Genomic DNA, 13,340 nt, shown 5'->3' with positions numbered 1-13,340 from the left:
TATTAAATCAAGAACCTGTGATTTTGAATTAAATCCTTAAAGGCAAATTGTGTAGTTTTTCGCTGCTATAGGTCGCCTATTCAAAACAAAGGCTTAGCTTGGTGACGGCGAGATTGAGTGTGGATTCATGGGAGTTGTCATCGTCACTTCACAGCCGGTGGAAAAGAATTGGGATGGGACTTGGGCAGAAATCACGTTCATGGATGAAATGATTAATATTACTGTAGTATGAAGCAGAGCAGGGCCGAGTATTCTGAGAATGCAACAAGGCCGCTGGATCTGTTGCTAATGAGAGACAAGCGTGACACGCAGCTTGAGAGCAGTGAAGCTTTTATTATGCCACAGTCGCCACTTCGCCTCTTCCGGTCAAGCTTATGTAGGGAAACGTGGCACTGTTTTAGATACATTTGAGTGTGTTGAAAACGTCTACTATGAGACACTTGTTGCACTGCAGGAAGCTACTGTAGATCGATATTAGGCATGGTAAAACATGGTACTCACAGTAAATCAAGAAAACAAGATTCAAATTATAAGACGGTTGAGCTACAGTGGGGCAAAAAAGTATTTAGTCAGCCACCAATTGAACAAACTTAAAAAGAGGAGAGAGACCTGTAATTTTTATCATAGGAACACTTCAACTATGAGAGACAGAATGAGAAAAAAAATCAGAAAATAACATTGCCTGAATCTTAAAAAAAAATGATTTGCAAATTATGGTGGAAAATAAGGATTTGGTCACCTACAAAAAAAGCTAAATTTCTGGCTCTCACAGACCTGTAACTTCTACTTTATGAGGATCCTCTGTCCTCCAATTGTTACCTGTATTAATGGTACCTGTTTGAACTCGTTATCAGTATAAAAGACACCTGTCCACAACCTCAAACAGTCAGACTCCAAACTCCACTATGGCCAAGACCAAAGAGCTGTCAAAGAACACCAGAAAAAAAATTGTAGACGTTCACCAGGCTGAGAAGACTGAATCTGCAATAGGTAAGCAGCTTGGTGTAAAGACATCAACTGTGGGAGCAATTATTAGAAAATGGAAGATATACAAGACCACTGATAAGCTCCCTCGATCTGGGGCTCCACACAAGATCTCACCCCGTGGGGTCAAAATGATCACAAGAATGGTGAGCAAAAATCCCAGAACCACACATAGTGAATGACCAGCAGAGAGCTGGGGCCATCAGTAACACACTACGCCGCCAGGGACCTGCAGTGCCATACGTGTCCCCCTGCTTAAGCCAGTACATGTCTGGGCCCGTATGAAGTTTGCTAGAGAGCATTTGGATGATCCAGAAGAGGACTGGGAGAATGTCATATGGTCAGATGAAACCAAAATAGAACATTTTGGTAAAAACTCATCTTGTTGTGTTTGGAGGAGAAAGAATGCCGAGTTGCACCATACCTACTGTGAAGCATGGGGGTGGAAACATCATGCTTTGGGGCTGTTTTCCTGCAAAGGGACTAGGACGACTAACCCGTGTAAAGGAAAAAGTGAATGGGGCCATGTATCGTGAGATTTTGAGTAAAAATTTCCTTCCATCAGCAGGGGATAGAAGATGAAATGTGGCTGGGTTTTTCAGCATGACAGTGATCCCAAACTCACAGCCAAGGCAACGAAACATTTCAAGGTCCTGCTGGAGTCTCCAGACCTCAACCCCAATGAAAACGTTTAGTGGGTGTTCAGTATGAAATCTGTGTTGCCAAGCAACAGCCCCAAAACATCACTGCTCTAGAGAAGATCTGCATTAAGGAATGGGCCAAACTACCAGCAACAGTGTGTAAAAACCTTGTGGCGACTTACAGAAAACGTCATTGCCAACAAAGGGTATAGCAAAGTATTGAGAGGAACTTTTGTGATTGGCCAAATACTTATTTTCCACCATAATTTGCAAATAAATTCTTTAAAAATCAAATGTGATTTGCTGGATTTTTTTCTCTCATAGTTGAAGTGTACCTAGAATGAACCTCTCTCATCTTTTTAAGTGGGAGAACCTGCACAATGGGTGGCTGATTACATACTTTTTTGCCCTACTGTACAACTGTCACCTTTCATTTCAATTACACTTTTTAGTTTGGGAACTGAGGATACTAATTGTTGCAGTTTTGCAAGTGGATTTTTTGCTCAATCTTACCTGATACAAGACATCTGCACAACAGTCCATGGTCGTCGCTGTCTGATTCTCTTTTTCATGATGGGCCATACATTTTCAGTAGGAGACAGATGTGGACTACAGGCAGGCCAGTCAAACGCATCCACTGTATAGTGTAGCATGTCTAAAAAATCACTCTGTTGTATAGTACCTGCTGAATGAGTCTTGGCATTTTCTTGCTTCCCAGAAAAGATGTCATCTTGATGCCATTAAATGTCTCTGTACAATCCTGACATATGCCTCCACGTCAATGGTACCTTCACACAAATACAAGTCACCAATACTGTTTGCATTGATGCACCCCCATACATGACATGTTTGCTTTTGCACCTGTCGCTTATGAAAGTCTGGATGGTCCCCAAAAACATGCTGAAAGTAAACTCATATGAACATTTCCACTGTGTTTTGGATCATCTGAGATGAGCTCGGGCACATAGAGCTCTGCTGCATTTCTGCTTTGAACAGATTTATAGCTTTCTCCTCGCATAACAGAAATCAATGTGGCCTTCCTTGATGCCACAGTAGACTGTGTTAAGAGATAACGGTTTTCCAAAAGACAGAGCCCATGTAGCTGCATTTAAAAGAGCAGCATGATTGTCATTCATATTTTGCAGAGGTTTACTGTCTAAATGTACTAAGATTTCTCCGGATTCCCTGAATCATTTAACAATATGGTAGATGGGGAAAGACCTACAAACCTGATTCCAAAAAAGTTGGGACACTGTACAAATTGTGAATAAAAACAGAACACAATGATGTGGAAGTTTCAAATTTCAATGTTTTATTCAGAATACAACATAGATGACATCAGACGTTGTAATTGATGCAGTATGTGGTCTGGCATTGTCATGTTGGAAAATGCAAGGTCTTCCCTGAAAGAGACGACGTCTGGATGGGAGCATATGTTGTTCTAGAACTTGGATATAACTTTCAGCATTGATGGTGCCTTTCCAGATGTGTAAGCTGCCCATGCCACACACACTCATGCAACCCCATACCATCAGAGATGCAGGCTTCTGAACTGAGCGCTGATAACAACTTGAGTTGTCCTTTTCCTCTTTAGTCCGGATAACATGGCGTCCCATTTTTCCAAAAAGAACTTAAAATTTTGATTCGTCTGACCACAGAACAGTTTTCCACTTTGCCACAGTCCATTTTAAATGAGCCTTGCCCCAAAGAAAATGTCTGCGCTTCTGGATCATGGTGAGTTATGGCTTCTTTTTTGACCTATAGAGTTTTAGCCGGCAACAGTGAATGGCACGGTGGATTGTGTTGACCGACAATGTTTTCTGGAAGTATTCCTGAGCCCATGTTGTGATTTCCATAACAGTAGCATTGTTCCAGATTCTCTGAATCTTTCGATGATATTATGCACTGTAGATGATGATAACTTCAAACTCTTTGCAATTTTTCTCTGAGAAATTCCTTTCTGATATTGCTCCACTATTTTTCACCACAGCATTGGGGGAATTGGTGATCCTCTGCCCATCTTGACTTCTGAGAGACACTGACACTCTGAGAGGGTATTTTTATACCCAATCATGTTGCTGATTGACCTAATAAGTTGCAAATTGGTCCTCCAGCTGTTCCTTATATGTATATTTAACTTTTTATATTTTAACTTAATGCTACCTGTCCCAACTTTTTTGGAATGTGTAGCTCTCATGAAATCAAAAAATTAGCCAATATTTGGCATGACATTTCAAAATGTCTCACTTTCAACATTTGATATGTTTTCTATATTCTATTGTGAATAAAATATAAGTTAATGAGATTTGTAAATTATTGCATTCCTTTTTTATTTACAATTTGTACAGTGTCCCAACTTTTTGGGAATCGGGTTTGTAGATAGACTAGATACTTTGCGATCTTGCATAGACTTGATCCTTTGCAAAACATTTGTCCTTTGTGTCAGAACATCATAAAACGAGGCGTCAGTTTACTTTCAGAGATTTGTCACTCACGCTGTACTGCATCCAGTTTAGATAGAATCTCTGATTATAACTGGTTTTATTGACTTTTGTTGCGTCACATCACGCCTCTCTCGTCCAGTGGACACAGTGTTAAATTGAACTAACTGCATTTAATTTAAACTATTATACATTTAATTGTAAATAACATGCATTTAAGTGGCCGTAAACATTATGACCATTATATTATTTATATTATAGTATAGTATATTCAATATTGTGACATCTGAATGAAGCGGCTTCTCGAAAAAGAAAAAGTGTGACATCCATAAGGAACTGATTGGATGGTTGTCATTTGCTATTGGTCAGTCTCATGTGAGTAGTAGGTTGTCCTGTCCTTGTGCCAGTAAAAGCATCATCAGATAAGGCATTGCAAGAGAGAGAAAGATTACACGGGTACATAAAAAAATTAACAAAAAAAAAGAATAATGATGAGCACAAATTAATCATTTATAATAAATACTGCAATGTTCCATACAAAATAAGATTTTTTTTTTATGGGGACTTAATTATGAAATATAAATTCCATTTTATGCAATTTTTTTTTTTTTAAAGTAGCCTAAAGTGTACTTCTTTTTCAAAAAGCTGCAAAAGGTGCTCGTCTTTGTGCCTGACAAGCGGGTCTAGGCTGATGTTATAAACTGCTGCCCATAGGCAACTTAGTTTTTGGAACAGAGCCATGGTCTCAGGATGGGGTATCACAGACAGCAGACACAATCAGCCCTACATTGCAATAAAAACCCAGTGTGTGGAACATTATCACACTGGCAGCGCTGACAGATTGACCGTGATGTCACAATTAAAACAATGTTCCTGGTCAAATACCATGAACGTTTTCAGCTTGAGGCAGTGAAGTCATCCGAACGATCCAGCCCAGACCACAGATAACAAAGCCGAGGTTAACTTCTATCTTGAATGAGCATGGGAAGGATGTTTAGACGTTAGAGTGAATTACTATCACTAGGACAAGCTGAATATTTCAGAGACATTTGAGTAATTGGTTCTGTGGTGACTATTAGAATGATAATAATTCATAATTAAGCAATAAGCAGCTGCAGCGGCTCAAATACAATATCGCCTTCTCAAAGTTATCGCAATTAACGTTTCCCTGGCACAAATGTTTTCGTCTACACTGAAGTCTTTGAATCTCATTTTTGTTTATGGAACAAATGCAATGCAAACTGTCTGTTGTGCTAAGCTTTTTTTTCACAACACTTCCTAGCAATCTGTGTCAGCATGCTGTATTGCATTCTTGTAGCTTAAGCAAGGATTTGCTCGTTGTATGCCTAACTCTCATGCCTATACTCTCAGAGTGTATTTCCAGGCTTATTTTGGCAGAGCACAAAATATATATTTTGAAAAATGTTACAGTGTTTTTCCCCTATATGAACGTACAGTGTTGTTTTGGACCCCACTGACTTTGTATTAGCAAAATCACTTGAAACTTTATTCAAAATATCTTCCGTTCTGCAAAAGATCCCTTTAAGGGCACATAGAATTCTCCCTTTAGTTTAATTGGCATTTCTTAAATCCACATACAAGATGTCTCGCGTGTTCTTGACATCAATATTGCACAGCCATCAATCTCTCCCAGATAATTATTTGCACATTTGCTTTATGAATTAACTTTTGCAGTTGTCAAAATCTAGTGTTTCTTCAACTAATGGACACTTTTGGCCTTGTGGACTTTAAGACAATAAACTATCTTAAAACATAATTTTCACACTCTGACTATAGTTTGTTTAATATGTCCTACAATGTATAAACATACAATACAAGAGAATTTGTCAGTTTGTCGCATAAGGGCATAAATTGGCCTACACTGCGGGGTAATGAGGGACAGGTGTGTGATGATTAATCATAGAGATTAGAAACTATATCTATACATGCTATCATCAAAGACATTTGAAGGCAAGCCTGCAAAGTTAGCAAAAAAAAAGCATAACGCCTGCTAACGCTGTGGTACGCAGGAAAGGAGACCAGAAGCTGTTTAATGGATGTCAAGGGAGGAAAGGCTTCACTATGGTAAATATGCTGCTTCTGTGGGAATACGGTTTACTATTTAATGAATCGACAGCCCATTGGCTAATCTTTAACCTTCTCCAATGGTAGATCCACACACCCTCATATCTCCCAATAATAATGCCTTGACTGAATCTGAAATTGCCCCCTATACCTTCAAATAGGCCATTATTTGAAGGGACTGCCAATTGCAGTGGTGTCGAAACCATAGTGGACATGTTCGAGTGCACTCATTCAATCCCACATTGCACCACAATAATGAGTGTACAGCCGATGTACACTCAACAACTGTGCGACTTCACACACTTGTTATCATTCACTCCTTCAAGTGAATTGTAATAGTGGACTAAAGCAGGGAATAGGAGATTAGGGTTTAGGGGGTGATTTCAGATTCAGCCCATCTCTGGTAACATAAGTATGGAAACAAGGTAAAACATGAATAAACACAGGAAATTATAACAGACCCAGTAAGACAAAAGAATGTAAAAATAAAAGTCCTAAAAAAAAGACACAGGGGAATTGTGACAACTATTATATTTATTTCACAGTATGACTTTTTACCAAGACAGTTATCATGTAACTTTGAAATAACAAATAGAAAAAATATAATTCCTCTGGGACATAAAAGTGCCTTAAAGGCACAATATGTAAGATTTTCAGATTAAAATATCAAAAACCCACTAGAATAATGTTATATATTTTGTTGACTTGTGCACTTGCATTATCCCAAATATTTTCAAGAATGTGTAAATCCAGAGAAATAAGCAATTTTAACCAGCTAGGACACAGACAGTGTCGTACGTAGCCTATCAGTGACATCATACCCCTGTTACCCTTGATTTATTTTATTTTATAGAATCCATGGAAACACCAAAGAATGTTTTTTTTAATGTATTTTAATGTATTTGTTTTATTTGACAGGTGAATAACTGTTTGGATAAATTCATCGACAGAGAACGAATCATTGTTATATTGCCCAACACAAGTAGTCTTATTGTTTAAATCTCGTTTTCTTGATTTACGGCGAGTACCATGTTTCACCATGACTAATATGGATCTAGCTTACTGCAGTGCAACAAGTGTCTCATAGTGCGCACTGATCGAAAACATTGTGTGGCATTATAACATAACTTTTAACACACTCAAATGTATGTAATATGATAAAACACTACCCCACATATGCATGAGTGGAAGAAGCAGAAGTGGTCGCCTGCGGTATAATACAGGCGCTGGTCATATAATTCAAATATCAGCAAAAAATGTATTTATTTCACTAATTCCATGAAAAAAGTGAAACGTGTATAATATATTCATTCATTACACACAAACTGATACGTCAAATGTTTATTTCTTTTAATTTTGATGAAAATCCCAAGTTCAGTATTTCAGAAAATTTGAATATTGTCAAAAGGTTGAATATTGAAGACACCTGGTGCCACACTCTAATCAGCGAATGACTCAAAACACCTGCACAGGCCTTTAAACGGTCTCTCATTTTAGTTCTGTAGGCAACACAATTGTTTGCCAAAATTTCTTAAAACCCTTTCTTTGTATTGGTCTTAAGTAATATGATAATTTTCTGAGATACTGAATTTGGGATTTTCCATAGTTGTCAGTTATAATCATAAAAATTTACATTTATAAACATTTGAAATATATCAGAAAATATATCAGAAATAAACATTTGAAATAAGTCAGGCTGTGTGTAATGAATGAATATAATATACAAGTTTCACAAATGGAATTAGTGAAATAAATGAACTTTTTGATGAAATTCTAATTATATGACCAGCACCTGTAAAAGCTCTGCTGCTTTCGAGCCGTGTGTTGTGCTAATCTCTCATTAACAATCGCCCTCATGCTGCTTCATACTACAGTAACGTTTGCTCATAAATGAGCTGGATGAACACACATGAATTGGCGACTCTGAGTCCAGACCTTAAATTCATTGAAAGTCTTTAGGATGTGCTGGAGACTTTACAGAGTGCTGGACTTTTGCATTGTCAATACAAGACCTTGACCAAAAATGTATGCACCTCTTGATGGAAAAGGTATACATTTTTGGTCAAGAAATGTTGAAAACATATAACATGCTAGAAACATAATAAGCCCTGCAATAATGAGATCCAATCATAGACTTATTTAAACTTTTTTTTTTTTTGGCCAGCATTTGCCTGCAAATGAAATATAGGGACAGTTTGGGTTTGAAGTTGAGCCTAAACACAATTCCACATTCTCAGTTTTCTTCTCTTGGTACAAAGTGACCTTACAGTAAAAAAAAGTCTGTTTTAACCAACAGTAAACCACGTTAATGATCAAAAGGATGACTCTCATTCTAACGACATGTTTTACAAACAAAATCCCTTTATCCTCTCAATTTACAGCACAGCGAATGAAAAGAACGTGTACAGGGACAGCTAATAAAGAGCTTTCTATTCATAGACGCAGCATTAAGTTTTTGGCTTACTTACGAGCCAGACGCTCTAAATTCAATATTTATATCCCTCTTCTGTGATAAGTGCTGATTCTATGTATGGTAACAGCTCACAGGTATGTGCCCGAAAGAAAGCCTTTGCCTCAGCCAGAATGTTGACGGACAGCTAACCAAGCTTTTTTTTTTTTGCTCCGTTTCGCTCTGATTAAATTCCCCAGCATTGTTTGTTCAGTGATTCACACTGTAAGCTCTAATGTTGTATATATAATGTGCTCACAACTATGGCATGTAACATATTCGCCACACTCTCATTCTACAGCGATATGGGCGCGTGATTTATGCCATGACACGCTGAGAGGGCTTAACTTTTTATCTTTTTCATTGTCTGGCAGGATGTTTGCCAAAAAGACGACGTAAGACAGGTGTCTCAATTACTATATCACTGCCTGAAGCCAAGGGTGAGCACGTTTTACTTGTGCTGTCTGTCTGCATGTAGGCTATGCATAAGGAGATATGCTAAGAATCACCATTCCTTCTCAGTGCAAATCGTTCAAAAATCATAACATGCATGGGGAAGCCTAGTGTTACATAATTTTACTTCAGCTCAAATCAAATACCAGCTTGGGTTTTATCAAGGAGCAGCTGTAGACATAATTGCGCTTATCTGACCGGCAACGATCTGCAAAATGAATCACTCTGCAGCAGTTTGATAGAAGGCCAGAAACTCCTGTTATAAAATAATGTTGTTAATGAGGAATTATTATGTAATTAGCTTTTAAAACAGACCCGACTCTACAGACATGGTTCATTGGGTCTGTATGTCCAATGGATCACCAAACATTGAGTTCTTGACTGAGTGATCAAACGGCACAAATTCAACTAAAGCAAATGACATGTTCGTATGGTTGACCTATAAAGTACATAGTTAAAGAGGTTTGTTTTAGCTGTAAAATCAAAGTGATTGACACATCACTACAGTATATTGCACTGTTAATTGAAGTTTAAAAGTTCAGTTTACCTAATTTCTCTCTTATCTTTGACACAAGATTAAGTTAAATAGTTTCGATTGTCTCTAGTTCTTTTGGAAATAGTTCAGCACTTAAAAATGCTTACAAATGTACTAGAGTAAAAGTTTTTTTTTTTTTTTTTGAGTTCCATTATTCAAAATATGGATGGGAACACTGCATTACAATGACGTCAGTAGACAAATCTGATTTAAAGTGTTTCCAGCTGGATGATTTTGATTTGATGTTAATGATACGGATCATGTCTATTTTTGTTGGGTCAACTACAATGATCAGAAGATGACTTCAGAATAGGATGGGGCGAATATGAAGTTTGAAACACTGAAACTCTCAACTTCTGAAGTTAAACAAATAGTATATGGTTATAGGCCATGCAAATATTCATAAAAAATCAGGGTGAAAAGTTCAACACATGAATGAATAGTTTTACCATCTAGAATCTCACAAAAATCCGATCCATACTTACAACACTATCTATGCAGTATCAGATCTTAAATATTATGATGTGTTTTGTTGCAAATCCTCCAGAGATGGTAAACTACTGTTATTAGATTTTATATTTTTCAGTGCAAAACGAACAACACAATCTGTTTTTCTTCTGGGTTTTTATCCTTGTTTGAAAACATTAATAGAATTTTAGCGTAATGAAATCATTCTAAACCCCGGGTGAATAGAATCCTGGGCTTTTCACACTGCGCTTAATGCTGCTTTCATGTGCTGCCTCGCAATTTCATACTTCCCACTTCTGAAGTCGTGATTATGATCTTGTTGCATTCAAGTGCTTTATTGTTGGAACAGGAATCATGGAGGACACCAGGTTTATTATTGCTTATTGATTGGGGAATTCACATTAAAACCAACAGTATATGTAGTGTCACATGCACTGACAACCATATAAACATTTACGATATACAGATTCCGATTCTGTAATTTTGGTCAAATGCTATTTTCAATGTGTATAAAACATACGCTTCAAATGATTACTCATGTGATATATGTAAATACACTACATTAATGACAAGACAATACAATCTAGCTGTTTTGGGGGAAAACTAATAACATAGTAATTGTCCCCGCCACCATTTTTAAAGCTTACGGCATACCCAGCTCAGGAATTTAGGTATCAAAATGATTTCCAAACTTCCCAATGGTAAACATGACATCAGAGGGCGTTCATGAATGAATACTATAATGGACTATAAATAAAATAAGCCTCTTCTGCACTCAAATTGTTGCAGTTTCTGTCAGCATTTGACCTTTTTTCCTACAATGTGCAGTGTTTCCATGACTGTCCAAATCATGCATACATAAAAACGATGTTTAGAATGACAGAAAAGTCCATAAAAAGTCCTTAAAATCTATTCAGAAAAAAACTTGATAGTACAGTCAGCAGAATATATGAGGATGTGCAATCTTAGCCTCTTTATAATATCAGGTGCAGAGTTCGTCCTAACAGTGACACTGACACATACGCAAATAAAGATGTTAACTCAGGGTTTAGGAATGAAACAGCAACGTATGAATACCCAGGATTGATTGTAAATCCTGGGTAAATTATAAACTATGTGAAACGTGAAGCAAGATAACCCAGAATTCCATTTAGCCATTTAAAATGACCTAGTTAGGGTTATTCTAAACCCTAAGTAAACGTAATCCTGGGTTATCTTGCTTCACATCTCAACGTTTACTCTGATTCTAAATTACAAGTTTAAACATCCCTGCAGGGTTTAGAATGGATGACAATGACCTAGGGTTAAGCAGTGTGAAAGGGAAAAAAATAAACCACTTAGCAACACCATAACAACCACCCAGAAATACATTGCAATGTTTTTTTGTGCTGTATAAACATCACTCAACTTTGACCAGAATGATTATATGATCATCTTCAATATTTTCATAAGAGGTTGTCTCTGCAACTGTTGTTCTTGTTTTTGCTGGCGACGTCGGCTCCTTGAGTTACATTGTCGTATTTCCTGTCTCTGGCTCAGTCACTTTCTGCTTGAAATGAAGCCTCATTTGCAGTAGACCTGAAATCATGTTCTTACCTCAGTCATCTTTAGGGACATGGAATGTAAAACATCTGCAATCCAATGAGGTAAAGACATGCTCTTGAATTACGCCAGAATGCTGGCACATTACATTTCCTACTGTTGGAAAGCTAATCCATTTGTTTATTCGGGGGTTCAGTGTTCCTGCTTAACCCTAAAATTTGTTCTGGATTAAATTACTCTACTAACTCAGACAATTCATTTTTCATGAATTACTGTTCTTGTCAGCATGCAAAAAGGAGCCGTTCAAAAGACGTCGATCACCCCATTGTTTAGTGAAATGGATAAACCAAAAATGGAAAACATTTAGGATCATAATTTGGGATCTGAGTTGGAATAAAATCCTTATGCTTAAATTATTCAGGAAACATGCAGTCATATGTATAGGAATTTGGTCATATGTTCCTAACTATATTTCTCCTGCAGCACCTCAATGGAGAACTGAAGGACAATTGAGGATGTAATTCGAAATGGTTCTCCATTTCCTGAGAAACCCAATAAAAACATGAAGATTTCAGGGTGAGATTTGTTTTCCCACAATCCTCTAGGTCTATCTACTTGACATTTTGATTAATGATGCTCTTGCACTACTCTGCTTCTAATAGGTTTCCTAAGACACGATTATTGTTGTGTTCTTGTTTTCAATCCCCTGAATCACAGAACTGCATTGACTCATGAGAAGAGGACTTGACAGGGCAGGCGACATCATGCAGCATAAGTCATTTGACGTCCGACGGTTCAGTGTTGTTTTTAAAGATGTTGTCAATTCAGTAAATTATGTTCTTAGCAATGGCCCTTATTCACCAAGTGCCTGACCTCTATTTGTAATGACTCCTCTTAAGATCAGTTGTTGTACTTGAGGCTCTTTAAGTGTTTTGCTTCACCCAAGTCAATTTAATATTTTACTTTTGTTTGCCTTACAATTTGGCCAGTTTTATTCCTTTACACATGCATTGCTGTGAAGTCAAAAATGGAACAGACTTTACCTCATAAAAATCACAGTGCGTGTTTACTCAGTCTAAATCAATCAAACGATGTCCAGTCGCGTTCTCACACTATTCCTGTCACCAGGTTAAATGCTGGACAGTATACTGTTAGTCTGATCTGGTGTTATTTCTGCTGTAACCAATAGCAAAATGATCACATCACTGGGAATCAGGGTGTTAAAAAATTCCCAGCAGTCTCCCTGTAAAGTGCATAAACATAGAGGATTCATTTTGGGACTCCGTCATGTTATATTTATGTGGCTGTTGATAACTTATTCAGCTAAGGTTTTTGATCTTTTAATCAATAATATTCATAAAAACAGATGAGAATCCATGCCATTGGTGAATTATGCAATTCGTGACAAATAAATTAAAGGGGCAGTCACAATCCACTTTTCATTCCATTGATTTCTACATATGCATGTGAATGTGAGAGACAGGAAACGCAAGCTCTAGCTCAGCAAAGAGTTTTTTGAATTATGTTAAATCTGACCTGAGAATTCGTATTACGTGAAGACGTGTGACCAATAGAAGATTGATATGCCAGCATGACCCTTCAACTAAAACAACCTCAATTCTGCGGTGTTGCAGTAAATTGGAGTTGATTGCCAATTTTTACATTTAAAAAATAATAATATATGTTAGATTATGTTTTGACTGTGGCAAGCAGGGCAAGGCCGAGAGCCGTGGGAACGGAGT

The 13,340-nt window shown here is 37.4% G+C and overlaps 1 long non-coding RNA gene across 1 annotated transcript in view; it reads left to right on the top strand.

The window, feature by feature from the left end:
• Positions 1–12,779, top strand: part of LOC137046335 (uncharacterized) — a 34,456-nt gene extending 21,677 nt beyond the window's left edge. Inside the window, exons 2-3 of the long non-coding RNA XR_010898937.1 lie at positions 12,082–12,174; positions 12,316–12,779. This is a non-coding gene — a long non-coding RNA (uncharacterized lncRNA). The remainder of the gene's footprint in view (positions 1–12,081; positions 12,175–12,315) is intronic.
• The last annotated feature ends 561 nt before the right edge of the window (positions 12,780–13,340 follow it).

The sequence above is a fragment of the Pseudorasbora parva genome, chromosome 18 (assembly GCF_024679245.1).
Source record: "Pseudorasbora parva isolate DD20220531a chromosome 18, ASM2467924v1, whole genome shotgun sequence".
Lineage (NCBI taxonomy): Eukaryota > Metazoa > Chordata > Actinopteri > Cypriniformes > Gobionidae > Pseudorasbora > Pseudorasbora parva.
This window is presented reverse-complemented; position numbering and strand designations above follow the sequence as displayed.